This window comes from Mustela erminea, chromosome 4 (genome assembly GCF_009829155.1).
Source record: "Mustela erminea isolate mMusErm1 chromosome 4, mMusErm1.Pri, whole genome shotgun sequence".
NCBI lineage: Eukaryota > Metazoa > Chordata > Mammalia > Carnivora > Mustelidae > Mustela > Mustela erminea.
The window spans coordinates 69,875,523-69,893,559 of NC_045617.1; the positions used below are offsets into that span (position 1 = coordinate 69,875,523).

Here is an 18,037-nt window from a genome sequence, read left to right on the forward strand (position 1 = left end):
TATAGCATCGGATCTGTTCAAGTTCTCAGAATTGTCAAAAAAGAAAGCAACACACTCAAATAAATTTAATAAAAAAGAAACAGTGTCATAAGTAATAATGTCCTAAAGCTTCATGCCTGAGGCAAAAAACAGTTGACATGGACATTAACATATGAATGTCAATTGCTAAATGAACCTACCTTCTCTTGCCAGAACTCCAGCTCCTAGTGAAATACCTCCAAAATACATCTGGGATTCTAAATAGTGTCTGACATCACTAGTGAATCTTCCAGGCTGCCATCCATCCCTTTGCCTCGCTGAGCCTCTCCGGTTCAGTCTCCTTTCCAGGAAGCCTTCGGTCCTCATGAGACATCGGCTGATTGGTGTTTCACCTGGCCACGTGGGTCGTCTCAGTCCTCAGGGTTACAATCTCTTGCAAATGAGTACACCAATTTTCCCCATGCTTTACGGTCTGCTTGGTGGTATCGAGAAAGAGACAGAGACAACAGACCCAAAATGGAGTCAGTTTTGCTAAGTGTCACATCAGTAAACCAGCAGCACAACCAGGTTGACAATTTCAACCTCTCCCAGTAGTGTAATCTTAAACCAGTGAATCTGGAATTTCTTGGTCAGCACTAGTGAGGTAATCCACCTGACAGATATCTTCTATCCCCCAAAGAAAGATAATGTAATCTGTCCTTTCCTTGTTCCTGCCCCCTTTAGACTATAAAAGTCTCACATTTTGTTCAGTTTTTCAGAGCTCCTCCTTATTTGCTAGATGGTATGCTGCCCCTTTCATGAACCATTGAATAAAGTCATTTTGATCTTTAAATGTATTTCAGTTGAATTTTGTTTTTTGACAACAAATAAGTGACACGGAAGATTATTTGGACCTCTGAAAGAGAATTCATTGAGCTAGCACGTTCCTTTTGTGAAAAACAAGACAACAGGCCCCAAACAGAGTCATTTATGTCAAGCCCCACATCTCCAAACCAAGACTTAATTATAGTTACAACTGTCCTAGAAATGGAATCTTAAACCAGTCAGGAGTCACCTGATCAACACTAGTTAAGGAATCTGCCTAATAAACCCCTTCCACCTCCTCAAGGAAAGTAACCGTGCAAGAATCCACACAGTTTTTGTTCCTAATACAACCTCCTTGTTCCCCATCCCTTCTGCTTATAACCATCTTTCATTTTGTACAACTCCCCACCCAGAGCTCCTTCCCCTTGGCTAGATTAGATGTGACCAGCTTCAAATCAATTTTTGCTCAAATAAACTCTTAAAAATTTAATATGCCTCAGCTTATCTTTTAACAGTGCACACACACTCAGCCTTTTTCTTTCCAAGGACAATGTACAGCGCCGAGAGAACTGGATTGGAAGGGTTCAGGTTCAAGCTACAACAACACTCCTGAGCTCCCACCGCCCTCTGACCTTCAGGGCCTGCTGCTGAATTGGCTCATGCATCTGGCCAACTCCATAATCTATGGGAGGCCCTCTCTTCAGGTCCCTCGGTTCTCTTTTGTGCTGTGGTCTCATCCAAATGCATTTGTACCAAAACAGTTGTTGCTGTTTTCGTTTTTGTCCTAGAAGGTTCTTGGTCTTTCCAAGAAACTACACCTACAAACGGTTACCAGGGAAATGAAGTCACACAGTTCCACAAGACATGGCCAAACATCAGTAGAAAGTCAACTGCGGCCCTTGGTCATCCAGGGCAACTCAGGATGACATTTCATTTTGTAAGACGAATATGTGTTTAACAATAAAAATGTCTGCTTTTAAGTTAATGTTTGAATATAATATTTGTTTAAAAAAATCACTCTTCATTACATAAAACAGAATAATAAAGTGGGCGAATGTTTATTAAACAAGGAGACCATGTTTATTACATTAAAAAAAAAAAAATCACAGGGTGCCTGGGTGGCTCAGTTGGTTAAGCAGCTGCCTTCAGCTCAGGTCATGATCCCCAGAGTCCTGGGATCGACCCCCGCATCAGTCTCCCTGCTCAGCGGGGAGCCTGCTTCTCCCTGTCTGCCTGCTGCTCTGCCTATTTGTACTCTCTCTAAAATAAAATCTAAAAAAGAAAAAAAAAATCACAACATCCATTAATAAATTTATTTCTGGAGCCAGTCACAATTAAAAGGTCTGGAAATCTTAAATGTCAAGAAGTAAACTTTTAAATTATTTTAAATATTTCTGACTTCAAATTCCTAATTTTTTTTTAGATTTTATTTATTTATTTGACAGAGAGAGATAGCATAAACAAGGGGAACAGCAGGCAAAGGTAAAGGGAGAAGCAGGCTCTCTCCGGAGCAGGGAGCCCAATTCAGACCTTGATCCCAAGAACCCGGAATCATGACCTAAGCCGAAGGCAGATGCTTAATGAAGCCACCTATTTATGTTAGTAATTTGTGTTGTCTTATACAATTTTTAAATTCAGAAGAACTGGGGCGCCTGGGTGGCTCAGTGGGTTAAAGCCTCTGCCTTCGGCTTGGGTCATAATCCCAGGATCCTGGGATCGAGCTCCACATCGGGCTCTCTGCTCCGTGGAGAGCCTGTTTTCTCCTCTCTCTCTCTGTCTGCCTCTCTGCCTACTTGTGATCTTTCTGTCAAATAAATAAATAAAATCTTTTTAAAAATTGTATTAAATTCAGAAGAACTCATGGAATAACATTTAAAGTTAACTATAATACATCGAGCAGAAGTGTATCTCTTCAGATATACATACACACCTACACGTGTGCACACACACATGCTAAAGTATATACTTGATAAAAATAGAATGATATTGCATCTGGCTTTATAACCTGCTTTTTTCTTGCAATATATTGTGACTAACTTCTCAGTCATTACGTATCCTTTTATACCATAATTTCAGTGGTTGAAGATTAAATCTTTATACAAATGTGTTTCCTGGAATATGCAATATTCATTCATCCTATCTCTGCTGCTCCATCACCTTTCCCTGCTTATGTGTGTTGAGGACAAGCACTTGAGGTTCATGCCCGGAGGCCCATACCTGGAAGGTTCTCTAAGTTGCTGACACATATTCGCTCTATTGGAAAGGTACAGAGACAAGTACTCCTATCTACAGTTGTCTCATGTACCCCTTATGCCTCATAATGATTAGATACCTCTTGGTCCTTCCATCCCTTTTATAATTCATCTATATTTAATAGATACAGGCTTCCCTTACTCACCATTGATCTGTATATAATATATCTTCATTCATTCATTTCATCTTTTCTTCTGGAACAGAAGAAACACTTATAATGGTTTTCTTTCCTTAACAGATCTGAATATTCTTCTATAACAGATCTAACACAATTCTCTGTCTAATCTGCTGCCATTTTAGCAAATTATTCTAATTCACCTTGGATTTCTATTCAGAATCAGAAAATCTCCAGAAAGCCTTAACTTCTGGGTTATATTTAATTCTAGCACTGAATAGCTCCTACTTTGTTTCCAAGGTAACACTAAAAGGAAAAGGTTGTTCACCTGTATAGATACTCCTCTTGGTTTTAAGATTTGTACTTTTCCCACCCACTTGGCTCCCTATTAAAACTCATTGTGGGGGCACCTGGGTGGCTCAGTCTTTTGAATGTCTGATTCTTGATTTCAGCTTAGGTCATGATCTCAGGGTCCTGGGATCAAGCCCCCTCATCAGACTCTGTGCTCAGCAGGGAGTCTGCTTAAGGATTCTCTCCCTTTCCCTCTGCCCACTGCCCCTGCTCATTTACACACACACACTCTCTCTCTTCTAAATAAATAAATAAATAAACAAATCTTTAAAAAGTAAAAATTTTAAAAAGATAAAATAAAACCCCTTTACTTGGAATGTATCTTTGTATTCACCCTTGCTCTTCTTAATTCCTCAAAGTTAATTAGTTATTAATTATATATATATAAATTAATGTGTGTGTGTTTGTGTATAGAAGGAAACTGCAGAAATGGGATCCCTTTTGCTATTTGTTTATCCAAAGGTCTCAGCCCCACTTGGTCTATCTTTAGGGTCAATAAGTGTCCTCACCTTCCTTTCTGTCCTCACCTTCCTTCCTGTCCTGGAGTTTTTTGTGGACAGCCCTGACATCTGGATTTCCACAATAGGTATCCACAAAAGTCACTGCCTTCCCTTCCTTCCCAAGAACCCTCACCACATATATTATGGATGGAGTGACCAACTGTCCTGATTTGCCAAGGACTGTTCAGTTTTAACACTGAAAATCTCATGTCCCAGGAAAACCCTCAGTCCCAAGCAAACAGAGACCATGTCACCCTAATACAGATCAAAAGAAATGCAATAATGTGTCCAAAAGATAGAGATTTCCTGAGAGAGCCAGGAAAAGCTGGAAGAAGAGGTAATATTTGAGACCAGGTCTGAAAATGAATGGAGTAAGAGAGTTAGAGCACAGGGGCTAACACATTCCAAGCTGGAAGTCAGGACTGTGCAAGTAGATACAAGAGAGAGTGGGTCTACCAGTTTGCCTGGTTCAGAGGACTAGGAGATAAGGCTGGAAAATTAGGTTGGGAGCAGATTATAGAAGGTCTTAAATGCCAGAATAAGCAATTGTTACATTATTACGTAAGAACTGGGGTTTGTTAAAGACCCCCGACCTTGGAACTGACATGGTGAGTGATGGCTTTAGAAAGACACATCTTTCATGTCTGTGCAGGATTTACTGGAGAAGGCAGAGAGGGTCAAAGCCCCACATCTACTTAGTTCACTGTCGTACTGTAGTCATCCAAGCATGCGAGGCAGAGACTTGAACTAAGGTGTTGGCCCAAAAATGAAATGGAAGTTCTAGATTTAAGAGATGGCAAGACAGTCCCTGGCAAAACTTAGCAAACCAACATGTGGAGAAATAGGAAATTGGTTGGCCGGCACCAAGACATTAGAAGTGGGGTGAGTTGAATGTTCAATGCGGAATGAAGAGAAGTGAGAGGATGGAGAGGGGCAAGTTGAGAGAGCAAGATGGCAGAAAGTGTGGGGGGGGTAATGCAACCTTTTTCCTCATGCCTCAGGCATTCAGGGTAAAAATCAGTAACTAAATTCACCAATTTTAAGCGTGAACGATTTTGTTGTGGAAACCAAAGAGAAGGCTGAGAACACAGAGCACACAAGGACACCTGTGCTTAGAGGCTGGGAGCGTCCTATGCTTGAAAGTGCCTGAGAATTTGCAGCAATTGTACATGGGTGGTTGGACTTTCTTGTGCCACCAAAATTGGAGCCTTGACGGGTGAGAGTGCCATTCAATTCTGTTCCCTTTAAATGTCCATGGGAAGAGAGAGGTACAGTAAAGGAATAAAACTGATTGAATTATATTGGAAGTATAACATCAGGACAAGATGAGGGCATTGATCTTAGATAAGAGAAGTAGGAAGGATTGGTAGTTCTGGTAAGTTTTCTGATAGGGCTGTGTCTAATCATGTCATGAAAATGGGTGTTGGAGTCATTTGCTGGGAGGAGAAGACACTGAAGGAAGAATCTTGGTGATTTAGAAGTTTTAGAGATGTACAAGTGGTCATTGAAACTAGGGGTTTGTTTGAGGATGCCCAGGGAGAATGTATGGAGTTCTGGGATGATTGTTATGATCACAATCAGAATCTTTTTCTCTTTAAGTTCATTTTATTAGCTGACTGAATTACTGCATACTTATTACACTTCTTCCTTTCCAGGTAAAAATAGGAAATAACCTCCGTAAGAATATATTCATCAATAGAAAACAATATGGAGTTTCCTCAAAAAGTTGAAAATAGAGTTACCCTACAACCCAGCAATTGCACTACAGGGTATTTACCACAAAAATACAAATGTAGTGATCCGAAGGGGCACGTACACCCCAATGTTTATAGAAGCAATGTCCACAATAGCCAAACTATGGAAAGAATCTAGATGTGCATCAACAGATAAATGGATAAAGAAGATGTGGTATGTATATATATATACATACATACTTAGGTATGTATATATACACACATATATGTGTATTATATATATGTATTATATATATGTGATTATCTATGCATATGTATATATGTACATATATACATATGCATATATATACACACACACATACACACACATTGGACTATTATGCAGCCATCAAAAAACTCCACAAAATCTTGCCATTTGCAATGATGTCAATGGAACTAGAGGGTATTATACTAAGCAAAATAAGTCAATCAGAAAGGGGCGATTATCATATGATCTCACTGATTTGAGGAATTTGAGAAACAAGACAGAGGATCATAGAGGAAGAGAGGGAAAAACGAAGCAAGATGAAACCAGAGAGGGAGACTCTTGGTCTCAGGAAACAAATTGAGAGTTGCTGGAGGGAGGTGAGAGGGATGGGGTGGCTGGGTGATGGACACAGGGGAGGGTACGTGCTATAGTGAGTACTATGAACTGTGTAAGACTGATGAATCACAAACCTGTACCCCTGAAGCAAATAATACAATATATGTTAATTTAAAAAATATATATATTCATCAAGAAGGTGATTCTTTTTCTTCAAACAAAATGAGATCATTTAATCATTAAGAGGAATGTACTAGTTTATATCATTATTTAGAGATAGTAATGTTGCTGGTCTTAAGATAATCTCTATTTTTATACACTCAAGAAGTTGGTACTTTTGACCACATTTTGGTCACATGCCAGATTGTGAGATTAGGCTTAACAGCTCTAATTAAGCTTCCTGAATGTGATTAGTGTGGGGATTTGCTTCTCATTTGTTAGTTTATGCTATAAGATTTAGCTCAAAACCACATGCTTTCTTGGCTATTTTTTGTATCATATAAATCATGTCAACCACCATGCTTTCCAATAGACCATTTTGCACTAATATTTTGATGTTACTTCCTGCTAAGATCTTCTGAGTACTGAAATAAAACTGTTACAAGCTATGTCAGATTCTGCTTTGTAGGTCATCAGGGCTAAATATTATTTGTTGATTTCATTGCCCTTTTAACGTGCTTGAAAGTATTGATGTGGTTTATGTTTGAACTACTCCTTGTCCATTTTAAAGTGTGTTATAATTCTTTTTCAGCAACATAGTAACAGATTATATTAATAGGATATTAATACCTGGGTTATCATATTTCACACCTTTCCAAATTTAATCACCTTATTGTTTACTTGGCATAAGTATTCTTCATCTTTCAGTTGTATAATTGATATTTAAAACAATTTTACACAAGATGGTACTGGCAAGACTAATCTTATTTGCATGCCCATTGGAGTATAGTTGGCAATTGATTATATGGTGTTCTTTGAATCATGTGTGAATTAGATGATATAAGGAATGGGAAAAATAGAAAAAGTTTAAAAGGACCAGAAAGAAATAGAGTCAGAGTTGGAGGAAACTTGAGTCTTTTTTCCCTGACACAGTAAAAGATTTCCTTAATGATAGTCATCTGTTTTAATATATTCACTACCTAACACCCCTTTGCTTAAATATTATGTGGTTTCAAATAAAAGAATATCTGTTATTTTCTGTTGATCTAGCTATGTGATGATAGAAAGCCACAATAATTATAATCAACAAAAACTGCAGATATTCCCTCATCATAAGTTGTCAACCCAAGGTCCTCTAACTTTCAAACTTTATCACTTTGTAGTAACACAGTACATTTCTAAACATTATTTTTCCGTGTAAATAAATAATATATAATAGTTTGTGCCACCTTTTTCTTTAATATTTTTCCAATAGCTATTTCAAATAGGTTTTTTTTATATATAGTATAATTTGCACTGTGGTATAATGTTTTGTGGTATTATGCCAGTCCCTAAATCTTTATCACTTTTACAACACTGCCTTCCAGTAGAATGCATTTAAAAATATCCTTGGACTTTTTCTCCCCTTTCATTTGTAATTTTTGAGATGCATACATCAAAAGTAAACTTACCAGATTAAGAGAAACTTGTATGACTTTATGACTTCTATTAGTAATATATCAGATTGTTCTATAGGTTAACAAAAAAGGTAGTGTAAAGGCAAGGCATCTGCTCCCCAAAAGCCCTCACTATATTGGATTTACTATCCATTTGGTACTTTTCAAGTGCTTACAGTTGTAATTCTTTTTTTTTCTTCCCCTACTTTTTTTAAAAGATTTTATTTATTTGACAGACAGAGATCACAAGTAGACAGAGAGACAGGCAGAGAGAGAGGAAGGGAAGCAGGCTCCCTGTTTAGCAGAGAGCCCAAGGTGGGGCTCGATCCCAGGACCCTGGGATCATGACCTGGCTGAAGGCAGAGGCTTTAGCCCACTGAGCCACCCAGGAGCACCCCCCCTTTTTTTTTAAAGTAAGTTCTGTTCCCAACATAAGGCTTGAACTCATGACCCAAAATCAAGAGCTAGCTCATTCTACCTACTTAAACCAGCAAGGTAACCCTACGGTTGTACTTCTCAAACCATTAGCAACACTGAAATTTTTCTAGTAGTCAAATATTTATCCAGTGCCTAATATTTTGCCAAAAACTCTCTGAATTCTGTAAATAAACATCCTTGTCCATACATAGCCTAGTGAAACAGTTAAGAGCATGGACTCTAAAAGCTGGTTTGCTGTCTGTGATGAGCTTTTGCAGCTAACTTTTCATACAGTTAGGATTGCCTACCAAATTAAGTATAAGTTCAGTTACGCATTCAAGGCCACCACTATTTATTTCTACACAGTCTTTTCTAGTGCAATACTTGGGACATGGCTATAATAAAAAATTATTCATTGTTTATCTGAAAATCAAGTTTAACTGGGCATTCTCTATTTTATTTGGTAAACCTGGCAACCCTACATATAGGTAGCTTGAATCTGGCTTCAAACCCACATAAGACCTTGCTTAAGCTTATGAAGTCTCAGGGAATTTTTTTTTGCCCATTGTCCCAGGTCAAAGGTTGAGACAGGTAAATATGCAAGATCTTTTTCTTTAGGGTACATTCATTTCTTGCTCACTCATACTGAGGTGTTGCCTATTAGAATCTCAAATCTATGGAATGATCTTGCATAGCCCCTTGGCTGTACCTGCTACCTTCTGCACACTGTGTAGTTCGCAAAATATACACTCAAAGCTCTCTTACATTGCTCATAAGGGTGAAAATCAGCTTTATAGATCATTTGTCTTTCAGGACTCTTTTCCTTTTCTTTTCTTTTCCCTTTTTTATTTTTTTTTTAAATTATTTGTTGCTGTTGTTTCTTTAGTTTCCTCACTGTTCTGCTAACCCTATGAAATACTTAAAGATATTTTTACATAGTTCACCCAGTATTTCTACTTGGTCGTGGCAGCAAAGGATCAAGGAGAAAGTGTTGTGAGGGGAGAGTCCTTCAGATACATGAAATGACACTCTATCAGAACAAGATGTCCTTCAAACCTTTGTTCTTGCTAACTCTGAAATCTGGTGTCCTCTGACTCTCTGAAGTTTTCATATTCCTTACCAGTCAATGGGTCCAGTCCAGAGTAGCTAGTATCATTTAACTACTCCACAAAGACTAGTGATCTGTCTGGTGAGAGTGTGGGAGCTTTCTCTGCATTCCGTCTAATGACTTGAGCCACTGCTGCATTTATTTCCCACCAGTGTTCCTTCTTTCATTAGAACCCACTTCCCTGGTCACTAATCTCTTGAGTTTTACAGAGTACAAGTCAATCAATGATTGCTTGAATGCTGCCACCACCGCCCCTCAACTTGTCTTCTGATTTAGTCCAAAGGAATCCCATTCTTACTGCTGATTCTGGAACCACAGGGGTCCCTCATTGGATTAGCCTTAGATTAGTTTTTCTACTTGCCTATAGGAAAACCAGATTTCAGAATGAAGTTAGATTTCCCTGGGGACCCCAGCCTTCCTGCGTGAATGCCCAGCACCTTCTTTCTCCTATTAGTCCTAACATCAGAGTTTAGCTTGTTTTTATTCTAGTCCTAACATCAGAGTTTAGCTTGTTTTTATTCTAGACCCACACAGCCCTGTACCCTCTTGGTACCAGTGATGAGCTGAAGTTGGTTCATGCCAGATTGCAAGAACAAATTATTAAACTTCTGGAACTGAGACCTGGTGAATAAGACCAGCTATTATTGAAAATTAAATTATAGAAACTAATACTTAAATATGTTATATTAAATATGATGGTAAATGTAAAGTTCTTAGAAGAAAACACAGGATTCAAACTTTTTGCCTTGTGATGATTTCTTAAATATGACACCAGAAGCCCAAATGACAAAAGTAAAAAAGGAGATAAATTGGACTGCATCAAAATTTTAAATTTCAAAGGGCACTACCAAGAAAGTGAAAATGCAGCCCACACAATAGAACAAAATATTTGCAAATCATATGTCTGGTTGGGGACTTGTAATTAGAAAACTTTTTTTTCAAAAACTCCTTTGACTCATTAGTACTTTAAAAAAATAACCAAATTAAAAGACAGATAAATGATTTGAACAGGTATTTTAGCAAAAATATACAAATGGCCAATAAGCACATGAAAAGATCCTTCACTTCATAACTCATTAAGGAAATGTAATCAAAACTGCAGTGAGATACTTCATACTCACAAGGATGGCTATAGTCAAAAAGATAGACAATAGCAAACATTGGGGAGGATGTAGGAAAGTTAGGAATTCCAGGCTCGGCATAGTCATAGGAACAAAAAGTAGATTTGTGGTTGCCTATGGCTAGAGAGGAGAAGGTGATAACTTGGAATAGTCACAAGTACAAATGAACCTAAGAACTTGCGCAAAGCCAGTTACTGAGATATGGAGTGTGTGGCAAGGAAAGGGTTTATCCCAGAGGCAGCCAAATGAAGATACAAAAAGGTAGCTCCCCCAACAGATTAGAATAAGTTTTTATAATCACAGGGTTTGGGATTACATACATATTGATGAAAAGGGCAGGAGAATTTACACTATTGGTGAGGAAAGATGGATAATGTGCATTAAGCAAACATATATGTAATATACATCCCACGTTTGTTTTGGAGTGGAGACTTAACATTAAAATGAGGCAAATATTGGCATCTGACATTAGGAGGTCTTCTGGAGGACGGGGGGAGGGGCTATGGGCATGCTCGGAGATGGGGTCTTGGGATCATTATCTCAGGTAAGGAATACATGGCCTTGTTCATTTATAGGCTGGAACCATATTAGTGACCTTCATTTGTGTCGGTCTAGGCCTCTGTGGAGACAGCTAGTGACTTATTAGTGGGGTCTGAAAAGAAATGAGAGCTGATAAGGAAGAAACAGTTCTCCAAAATAAACTTTGAATTTCCCAATAGTCTTATCTTCATTAATTTTATGGGGCCTTGTTTCAAAGAGTTCCTTTTTGGAATATTGAAAATGTTCTAAAATTAGATTGTGGTGATGGTTGCACAACTCTGTAAATGTACTAAAATCCACTGAATTTTGCACTTTAATTGTGCATTTAGTTGAATTGAACATATATGTCAATAAACTGCTAATTAAAAAAAAAAAAACCCAGGATCATAAATATTCAAAGCACACCACTTCTTGATTATTTTATATCATTTTCCTATTATATGCGCTCTTGAAGTTATTTACTAAGAGATAGTGCCCAAGTAAACTGTTTATCTCAACTAATATCTTGTTTATTTCTTCATATCAGACAGCCAGATGGCAGGGAGAGATAATACGCTGTACTAATCCCTAAGGAGAACTCATTTGCTTGAGATTTAGACACACACAATAATGATCCACACCATTGTAAGAAATAGAATGATGCCACAGAGGGCTTCACGACGAAATTACTAGAATATGCGTGCGATGGGTCTACTCAGTCATCCTGCTGCACTTCATTAACAGATCTTCTTGGGTAATACAGAAACTGCAAAAATGAATTAGATCTTGTTTCCTTCTGTGGTCAAAGCTCTGTAAAGAAGTAGAAACCAATTTAAGCGTTTGAAGCCAGAGAAATAGGTACTTAAGAATTTCTGATGGGGCTTAAGGAGTGAAAGTTGGGGAACTGCCCCCAGCTTCCAGAGTCACTAAAACTGAATCTGAAATTTGTTGCTTTTGTGCAGAAATCAGAAAAAATGCAAGAGATGGAAATCAGTGATCACGGTTGCCTTGCAGCCTCGGGATAAAAAGCAGGAAGGGAAATTGATGCAAAAAGTCCTGTCTTAAGTTCACATTTCCACCACCACTGCGGGAGAAAGAAGAATGGCTTCTACTTCTCTCCTGCCTTCTAATCCATGAGTGTATATATCTCATTGGCAGGATCTAAACTGTATTTAGAACTGTTCTGACAAAGGACTATGGGAAATGTAGTTCCCATTTGTCCAGGCCCTGTGATAAAAGGGAGAGTATAAAGGGAACAGAAACGATGTTTAGTACCAACAAATAACATATGACTCATTATCCTCAAGGGTAGTCAGATAATTTTCTGACACTATATACAGTATGCGTTAGGAATGTTTCTTAGTGGTAGGGGATGCAAGATGCAGAAATTTAATCTCTTCCCCCACCCACATTTGACAGGCCTTGAACCACTGGATTCCAAGGCACTTGACCAAACCAGCAAGCCCTTAACTTGTTGAGAGTTTATCTTCCGCCCTCCGGCACGTGCCTTGAGAATCATAAAGCGTGCTTGTGAATTCTCACTTGTTCTAATCATTACATCATCAGTGTAGTAGACCAGTGTGAAGTCCTTTGGGATGGCAAGACTATCAGATTTCCTGTGGGCCAGATGATGACAGAAAGCTGGAGATCAGATACAGTCCTGGGACAGGACTTTCTGTACTGTTACTCTTCTGGGTAAAAGTAAGCTGTTTCTGGTGGTCTTTACTTATTAGCGTGAAAAGAGGAGTCCGAAAACTAGAGCTTCTAGGCTCATCTTTTGTTTTTTAAACACAGTTGTATGAGATCACAGCCCTGCCCATATTTACGTATTATCTATGGTTACTTTCCTGTAACAGCAAACTGAGTAGTTGGAACAGTGACCTTGCTGAACAGCCAAAATATTGCCCTCAGACAAAGAGAGATAGAAATAAAACAAAGTATTAGTTTTACTTCTAGAACAAAACCATGGCCCCTTTATAAAACAGAAACACTAAAATGTATTTATAGGGGCACCTGGTTGGCTCGGTTGAAGGAGTGTGTGACCCTTGATCTCAGGCTTGTGCGTCTGAGCCTGATGTAGGGTGTAGAGATTACTTAGAAGCAAAATCCTTTAAATAAAAACATAAAGAAAGAAAGAAAGAGTATTCATAATTGTTAAAATTGAATACTTTTTTCCTCAGATTTGAAGTAATCAATGTGTATTTAAATGGCTTTCCTCCTTAGTCTAGTATAAAATAGCCAGAATGATGCTGTTCTCTTAACCTCTGAATTTAAAAGTTCCTGTTTAGAAAAATCTATATATATTCTTTACACCATTTGGCAAAGTAATTTGTAATATTTGACCAATAAGTCATTATAACTTCTAATGAAACACATTAAAAAAAATCTTTGTTCTGAAAAACTTCCAAGGCAAATTTCAACATAAGTCAGGACCCTCATTTAGAAATCACTGGGGGATTACTGATGAAGTGCCAGTTGATGGGAATGAAGCCAGGCTCGTCTGCTATATAGACCCTGAGGTCTGTGTTTATCAAGCGAACAATCTCTCTGAACTCAAAATCTGGTAGTGGGTGTGTGGTAGTGGGTAGGGGAAAGACATGTCCAAGTTGACTCTCTGACCTTTGAATTTGGACTGCTCCTCACAGAACTTTTTCTTATACTTTTGAATTCTCATTTCCTTATAATAATTCACAATTACATAATACTTCATAGGGTTACCGAGTGTTTTTAAAAATGTCTTATAGGATTTCCATATCTCCTAATTTGTAGGTAAGAAAACTGTTGCTTACGGAGTCTGCCAATCATCCAGCTTCCCAGAGAAAAGGACAGGAGAACAAATATTCACTGAATATCCACAATATTATAGATGCTATCTTAAGCCATTTGATTTGTAGACTCCAAATCTAATATTCTTTTTTTTTTTTAATAAACTCCATGCTCAGAGTGGAGTCCCACGTGGGCCTTGAACTCACGACCCTGACATCAACACCTCAGCTCCTCAGCTGAGATCAAGAGTTGGATGCTTGACCAACTGAGCCACCCAGGTACCCCCAAATCTAATATTCTTACTATCACAATTTATTAATCCCCATCATTACGCGTACCGAGGATACCAGAAGTGGCAATTTTTTTTTTTTATGATTTATTTGATGGAAAGGGAGAAGGAGAGTGGGGTGGGGGTACGGTGGGGAGGGAAAGGGAGAGAATCTCAAGCAGACTTCCCGCAAAGCACAGAACCTGGTGTGTGGCTGGATCCCAGGACCCTCAGATCATGATCTAAGCAAAAAAAAAAAAAAAAAAAAACCCAAGAGTGGGAGTCTCAACTGACTGAGCCGTCCAGGCACCCCAAGTAGTGATAACTTTTAAACACATAAAAACGCACCAAGCACTGCCCCCAAACTAAGAATAAGGTGGCCAGCGGAAGGGAGACACAATATCAAAACTTTATGGCCAATGTGGTTTATAAAGTTATTGAATGAATGGCCTCAAAAACATGCTTCCGTTGCGACATGCAGACTTAAGTTGAGGAATAGGAGGTACTTTTAAGAGTTTAGTTGCAACCTTCTGTTTTTTCCAACCACAGAAAGTTATAAAATCTCTCTGGATCGTTTTTATTATTATGAAAGAGCAAATTTATCTTTTGGGAGTGATTCAAGCCTAGTCCTGCTTCAAGTCAACAGCTGTATGAAGTGTTGCCCTTCTAGATCTATGATTCTAGGATAGCGTCTCTGGTTAACAAAGTGTCCTCCCACCCCGTGACTTTAATGTCCTATAAATCCGTTGAGGAAAAAAGAGCTGTCATATCAGATACAGATATGCTTCTTGAAGTAGGTGCCATTGAGCTCCATGTGGGCATGCAGCAGGAATAAGTACACCTTTCTTTAGCTTCTTGCTGAGGCCACGTGTTCTCTGATTCACCAGTTATTTACTTACTAATTTAGTGGGTAGATATTTATTATGCACACCCTATGGACTAGATTTGTGAGGACTATAAAATAGCTTAGTAAAACCTAGTCCTATCCAAGAGATTTTGAGTGGCCTAGTCAAAACCTATGTTAGTGGTACTTCTGAATTATTGCCCTCATTAGAAAGGCCAATTAATGCACAAAGGAGATGAAACAAGCACTCTTTTGCTATCTAGGACCGAGGTCAGCAAACTTTTTCTGTAAGCAGCCAGATTGTAAATATTTTAGGCTTTACAGGGCGCCATATGGACTTTGTTGCAGCTACTTGACGCCCCATCCTAGTATAAAAGCAACCACAGATAACATGTAAATGAATGGATGTGGCTGTGTTCCCACAAAATTTTATTTATGGACACTGAAATTTGACTTTCATGTAATTTCCATGACTCACAAAACATTATTCTTTTGATTTTTTAAAAAGCATTTGAAATGTAAAAACTATTTCTACCTTGGCCATCTAAACACAATCCATGGACCATAGTTTGTCCATCTGTGATCAATGAAATTACTGTTGTACACAGTTGTAGATGAGCATGAAGGATTCAGGCAGTATATAAAATATTAAAATACATGTATAAAACCAAAAGATAAATATTTAAAATATTTTCATACCAAGTGCTGGAAAGATTTTACCATCTTTCCTCTTGTGTGGGTTCTGTTTTTAGATGGAGCAGACTTAGCTCTCCTTAAATGAGTAATTTCAGCAACTAGTACAGAAGTGATTCAAATGACTGCATACTAAAAGATGAAAAATAAAGACTTAATACCTTCAGATTGGTTATGGTTCTTAGCCTTATATTGCCGGAAGTTGAATTGCTTCCCATACTATTATCTTATCCCTGGCTCCAATTTTGCTTTTTATTTTTGTGTTCTGAATAACTGAGCTGCATATTAATCAGGGTTCTCCAGAGAAACAGAACTGATAGCAGCATATTTCTATATCAATATATAGTTTTTTTAATTGAAGGTCTAGGGTGGGGCCTGAGATTCCACATTTCTTTCTTTCTTTTTTTTTTTTTTTTAAGTAGACTCCATGCCCAACATGGCATTTAGCTCATGAACATGAGATCAAGGATCACATGCTCTACTGACTAAGCCAGTCAAGCACCCCTATATATGTGATTTTTAAAGTAAGGAATTGTTTCATGCAGTTATGGAGGCTGAGAATTCCCATGACCTTCACTCAGCAGGCTGGAAACCCAGGAGAGCCAGTGATGTAGCTCCAAGTCCAAGTCTGAAGACCTAGAAACCAGGAGTGTCAATGGTGGAAGTCTCAGCCTTGGAGCAGAAGACCAATGGCCCAGCTAGAAGAGCCAGGGTGTGTGGGAGAAAAGTCTCCCCTTCGTCCCCTCTTAAATTCTGTCCAGGCCTTTAATGGGACTGTATGATGGCCTCCTACATTGGGGAGGTGTGATATTGTGATTTATAATACAAAATCTATTCTCCAACAGTGATGACTTCCCTCACAAGAACATGCTTCTCACAGAGGATCTCCTTCATCCCTCTCTAGAAGAGAAGAAGAGGAAACACAAGAAGCACCTGCTGCAAAACCCCATGTCCTACGTCATGGATGTGAAATACCCAGGATGGTATCAAATGACCACCATCTTCAGCCATGCACAAACAGTCGTTTTGTGTTGGCTATTCCAGTGTCCTCTACCAACCTGCAGTAGGAAAAGCAAGGCTTGCAGAAGGATGCCCCTTCAGATGAAAGCAGCACTAAAAGCACCCTGAGGGGCACCTGGGTGGCTCAGTGGGTTAAAGCCTCTACCTTCGGTTCGGGTCATGGTCCCAGTGTCCTGGGATCGAGCCCCGAATCGGGCTCTCTGTTCAGCAGGGAGTCTTCTTCCCTTCCTCTCTCTCTGCCTGCCTCTCTGCCTACTTGTGATCTCTGCCTTTCAAATAAATAAATAAAATCTTTTTTAAAAAATAAAATAAAAGCATCCTGAATCAAGACAAGTGGGAAACCATCCCAATAAACACATTTGGGATTTTAAATGCATGTATGTATATACATTTGTATGTATACGTATCTTACACTTGTCCCTGTTTCTGGTACACAGCTCCCAAAGCCCTTGGAATTTTCTGATAAGAGAAACAGAAGGATCTTTTATTATAATATTTGGTCTCTTATCCTCAGTTCCTGAAGTCACTTCTGAGCCATACAGGTGAAATGGATGTCTTGTTATTCATAATAAGCCCTTTTCAACTACAATGGAGTTTATTAGGTGACTTTTAGAAAACCCCTGAAGATGAGGGTTGTGGGTGCTGGTTGTCAGGAGAATCGATCATGTGATTAGAGAGTTGGACTTCTCAGTTCCCCCCACCCCCATCCTACTCCCGAGAGAGGAGTGTGAAAAATACCAAAGTCTTAGTCCACCCACAGAATCCAGTTTTGTTCTTGCAGTGCAGGGATTGAAGTTTCAGTATTTTTTGGTTCCAATATGCAGCCTCCAAGTGTAGGCTACTGCCCCACATGGACATGGGCAGAATTGCCCGTAATCCACTGGGAATGTTGTCTTTTGATAAACAGAGACTTTTTTAAATGACTTACTAAATAAGTAAATTAAATAGGGGCACCTGGGTGGCTTAGTCAGTTAAACATCTGCCTCCAGCTCAGGTCATGATCTCATGGTCCTAGAATTGAGTCCCACATCAGGCTTCCTGCTCATCAGGGTATCTGCTTCTTCCTCTCCCACTGCTCCCCTCACCCCCACTTGTGCTTACTTTCTCTCTCTCTCATATAATCATATAATTGAAATCATATAATTGAAAAACTTTAAGAAAATAATCTTAACTAAAAGTTTGATGTGGGGGTGTATTTGTCAAGAGGCCAAACAATAGTTAATTTTTAAAAAGTTCTTTGAATCTCTTAGGAGAAAATAAACATCATTATATATAAAAGCAAAACATTGTATATCAGTGTGGGTAAGAGCATTCTTCACAATTCCCAAAAGGTGGAAACAACCCAGATGTCCATTAGCTGATGAATGGATAAACAAATAGTGGTATATGCATACAACAGAGTATTAA

At 38.6% G+C, this 18,037-nt stretch overlaps 1 pseudogene; it reads left to right on the plus strand.

The window, feature by feature from the left end:
* The first annotated feature begins 16,460 nt into the window (after window positions 1-16,460).
* Window positions 16,461-16,727, plus strand: LOC116587781 (annotated as a pseudogene).
* The last annotated feature ends 1,310 nt before the right edge of the window (window positions 16,728-18,037 follow it).